Consider the following 4,799-nt stretch of genomic DNA (forward strand, 5'->3'; position numbering starts at 1 on the left):
CGAGACTCAAACGCACGAGAGTTCGCGTCGCCCTCATCAGGGTTGCCAAGTCCGCGGGTTTCCTGCTACTTCCGGCTCGGAGGGATACAGGCTAAAACCGGAAGCTGACAATACATTTAGTTTTCTATCTATTAGATTGTGTTTTATTAACGTCTGCACCTACCCCTTACAATAATGCAAAAACAGTCATTATTGTTGTACAGTGTGACAGAAATGATGCTATATTGATGTGCGCATGCCCAGTAGATGTTTTCCGTAGACATGCATGTTCATGTTCGCCGCTGGGATGCGGATTTGTTGCGAAGACCTGGCAACCCTGACTGACCGGAATGCTGTTTTTATTATTTTTGAATATCCATGAATAAAAAGAGCGAGAAGACGCGACTCTTCACTTAAATCTCGCGAGAATAGGAGCTAGTAACGCCCTGCTATTTTGGGTCGTTCAAACCTATTAAACATGTGCTTGTGTTGGTATTTATAACTTAATATTCACACTGAGAGTCGCTAAAATCGAGTCGCTGTCATCCTTTTTGTGCAATGTGAAATATTAATAAACTGCAAGAAATCCGATGTGCGCATTGCTATCACAAAACTCCATTTCCCGAGATGCACTGCGGCGTGTGTTTTTATTGGTGCGTCACAGTCGTGTTCATGTTCTGAACAGATGAAGCGTGTTGTAATGAATGTCAGACGCAGAGAAGGCCGCGGGCTGAAGCGCTGCACTGCCATCTAGCGGACACACTCGATTACTGCGCTTGTGTAACTTTAAAAGAATGCAAGAAAACTGGACATTTTAATGTTCTTAGAATATTAATCATACATGTTCAAATAATGTTATTTAAAATAAAAATGAAAGTTAGTAGAATGTTGTGAATATTTGTTTTAATGGCAGAAGTGAAGCTGTTTCTGTGATTGTGCAGCCTCCTCTCATCAGTCACTCCCAGCTGAACAACACCACTAGCTGAGCTGCACCACTGCTTATGATTGTAACACATTCAGATAATCTGATCACAACAACAGTGTGCAGTATCAGACAGCATAAGGGACTGTTTTTTACAGATAAAATAACTGGAAGTGAATGACACAAACATTCAAGTTACATTATAAAGTGGAGATGTATTCTTGTGTGTGTGTTCATACGATGTCATTTGTGCAGCATATTAGTCTCTCTTTCTCCTTTTAATTACATTTGAAAAAAATCTTATTGTACTTATTATTTGTACAAACAGTCCTCGTTTTCTGTGTGTGTGTGTGTGTGTGTTTGTGTGTGTGTGAGAGAGTGTGTGTGTGTGTGTGCATCTGTGTGTGTGTGTTTGATAACATGGGTCCTACAACATGAACAGGTTTACGCTTCATGTGTCCCTGTAAACCAAATGGCTTAAAAAACATACTAAACAGTGTTTTTTTTAAATCCAAAAATGCCTGTAGTTTTGTGTGAGGGTGATATAGACAACACAGTTTGTACAGAAGAAAACCATTACAGCTATGGAGAGTCCCCGTAAACCACATATGCAAGAATGTGTGTGTGTTGGTTTGTGTTCGCAGTAAAATACAGAGCACTGATTCCAAGTATGGGTTACTCAAACCCTTTCTGTTATTAAAACTTATGAATATTTAAAATGTCTGTTTGTTGTGGGGACAATAAGAGACGTCAAACAAGTCTCTTAAAGTCAAAATGGGAGACTCTAAAAAAGTGAAGTCTCAGAAAGTGGAAGTAGGCTATTGTTTAAACACAGACACGTCTCAATTCCCTTCACATTTCAAGGAATTCTACCTCAAGGACTTTTGGTAACACTTTATTTTAAGGTGTCCTTGTTACACATATTACATGTACTTACTATTATAATAACAATAAATTATTCATAATTACATGCAAGTAACCAAAGCCAACCCCGAACCCTAACCATATAGTAAGTACATGCAGTTAAAGGGATAGTTCACCCAAAAATGTGTTAGATGATCGAAGGTGTTACGGGTTTGGAACGACATGAGGGTGAGGAATTAATGACAGAATTTTCATTTTTGGGTGAACTATCCCTTTAATGAACATTACTCAGTAATTCAAGTAGTTTTGAGCTAATGTAACAGTGAAAGTGTTTATTAATTTGAACACACTCTCAAAACAAAGGTTCAGAAGCTGTTACTGGGGCAGTACCCTTTCAAAAGCTACTAATATGAAGGTTTAAGGTGCTAAAATGCACCATTCTGAGCTAAATAAGGTACAAAGGACGGTATTCAGGTACCATCACAGTGAGAGCTTTTGTACCTTTTCTTTTCTTTCCTGAGAGTGTAATAAATACCACCAGCCAAAGAATGGTAATGAATCACAGGTTTTATTAAAAGCCACTTAATAAAAATCTTTCTTCAGTATTTCATCAGAACACTTAAAAAAAATAATTGTAACACTTGATGTCAGTGTTGGGGAAAGTTACTTTTAAAAGTAATGCATTACAATATTGCATTACTCCCTAAAAAAGTAACTAATTATGTTACTTTTTATGGAAAGTAATACGTTATGTTACTTTTGAGTTACTTTTTAGATCTGTGCGGGGCTTGCTTGTTTGTTTTTAATATAAAAAGGTTCTACAAAAGTAAAAGTTCTTTCACAACAGAAGTGAGATGAGTGCGCCTCAGGCTGCAGGTACAGCAGAGAACCAAACACATGAAGAATATGACGCAGGAGAAGAAAGTGCAACACTATTCAGCAATAACACTAATAAATGTGTCATTTTTGATTATTAGTGTGCTTGAATCGGATCATCGAAGGTCAGCAGCAAAGACATCGGTTAATAAAATAGGATTAAAGTATATTTGTGTTATTTAACATATTTAATTAATGCACGTTTGCGTCATATTCTGAGTTTGTATTTGACTGTTTTTATTATATTTGATTGTGAGGAGCACTGCATGTGTTTGTGTGCAGTGAGATGAGTAAACACATGTTGATATTGAGTCTAGAGCTACAGTAAGATCATGTTCACACACAACACTCTGCACTCACTCCTGATTTCTGTCACCGTGGCAACACCAGAGCTGTCACTCAACACATGGAAACAAAGTAACTGCTGGTACTGATTTGAAAGAAGTAACTCAGATATTTAACTCTTTATTAAAAATTACTGCGTTACTTTACTAGTTACTTTCAAAAATCTGATTACGTAACTTGCATCACTTGTAATGTGTTATCCCTAGCACTGCTTTATGCAAATACTAACAGTGAGTTTATTTAAAGATGTTAATGAAATCATTCATTTCTGTATCATTGGCATATTGAAAATATGAGCGATATGCATGCGTTATATGTGCACCTTTGCAACAGCTTCAGCTTCTGCATTCTCCTACTTCACACACAGTACATCATTATTAACAAAACTGTCAGAAAAGAAAAGAAACATCTGCACACACTGATCCAGTCTCATCATAGACGTCATAGTAGTCGCTGTAGTCTGCTGTCGGAGCTTACAGGACACACACACAACACACTGTTAGCTCATGCAATATAATATAGGCCTACTTATAATATGTTATATTTATAATGTGCAACGAATCCCTGCAAGAGGGTGGAAACGACTCAGATAAAGGAAATTTGTCCTTCTTGAATGAATGAATGAATGAGTGAGTGGAGGAATAATACACTCATACACAAACTGTAGTAAACCAACAGTGTATTCTACATACAGTACAACACTAACTGTGAGCACAAACAAACCAGCAGCATGCATTAAAGTGTGTGTGTGTGTGTGTGAGAGAGAGAGAGAGAGAGAGTGTGTGTGTGTGTGTGTGTGTGAGAGAGTGTGTGTGTGTGAGACAGAGAGAGAGTGTGTGTGTGTGTGAGAGAGAAGTTTGTCAGAAATCTGAAATCTTAACATTAGTTTAACATTTCTTTAGGTATGAAAGTAAAGGAACAACACTTCAGAAGTAGGAGCTGCTCCAGCTGGTGCTCTGCTGACATCAGACTGAGGAAGACTTGTTTCACCTTCAAATTCCTAACATAATAATGCTGATTTGAATTTTGGTTGTTTTTTTTAATTCTTCACTTTTTCATAAAACGATTGTTTAGTGAACATTGTAGCAAAAATCACAATTAAAAAGTAGAACGTCCTAATGAAAGTGAAACTGAAAAATTTTACTAAATATATCGGCTTATATTTTTCAATAAACAACATTTTCAACTCTGAAGTAAATGGGTGTATAGTCTAGTTATTTAAGCACGTTTTAAATTGTTATTTTGAAAATAAATGAATAAATCAAAGTCATGCTTCCCTCGATCTGCTCCGTGTAATGAAGTTGTGTATCTCGGCGGCGCGTGCTGCACAAGCGCTCTCCACGCGTTCATCTGATGAATACAAGCTACTTCGAGATAGTGTCAGCGGCAGAAATACACCTGGTTGCCATGACAACCTCGCTGCTGAAACATGTAATGCGGTTACCAGCTGCAGGCCCCGGCTCCTCCGTCATGGCTCTGGATTACAGCTGGATCTGGGGACTCTGTGTGAGACAATCTGTCCAAAAGCTTTACAAAACAAGGAAAGCCCCAAAACTCCCCAAACACGCCCACTCCAGGGAAAGACACGCCCATCTCCCCGAATGTTTCGCTCTGACTTCCAGCGCGTGCCGCCCGAGGTTCATTAAAACTAAGCAGTGAAAATAATTAATAATTACTTCAATAATAAACATGAATCAATTTCCCAGACAGAAACACAGGGTGACTCTCGACTGTAAGGCGTAAGAAACACGCCCATTCGGATTTAGAACGCCGCCGATGTGACGTCACAGCCCCCCCCCCCCCCCCCCCCCCC

The sequence above is a fragment of the Sinocyclocheilus grahami genome, unplaced genomic scaffold (genome assembly GCF_001515645.1).
Source record: "Sinocyclocheilus grahami isolate Dianchi unplaced genomic scaffold, SAMN03320097.WGS_v1.1 scaffold1590.1, whole genome shotgun sequence".
Taxonomy (NCBI): Eukaryota; Metazoa; Chordata; class Actinopteri; order Cypriniformes; family Cyprinidae; genus Sinocyclocheilus; species Sinocyclocheilus grahami.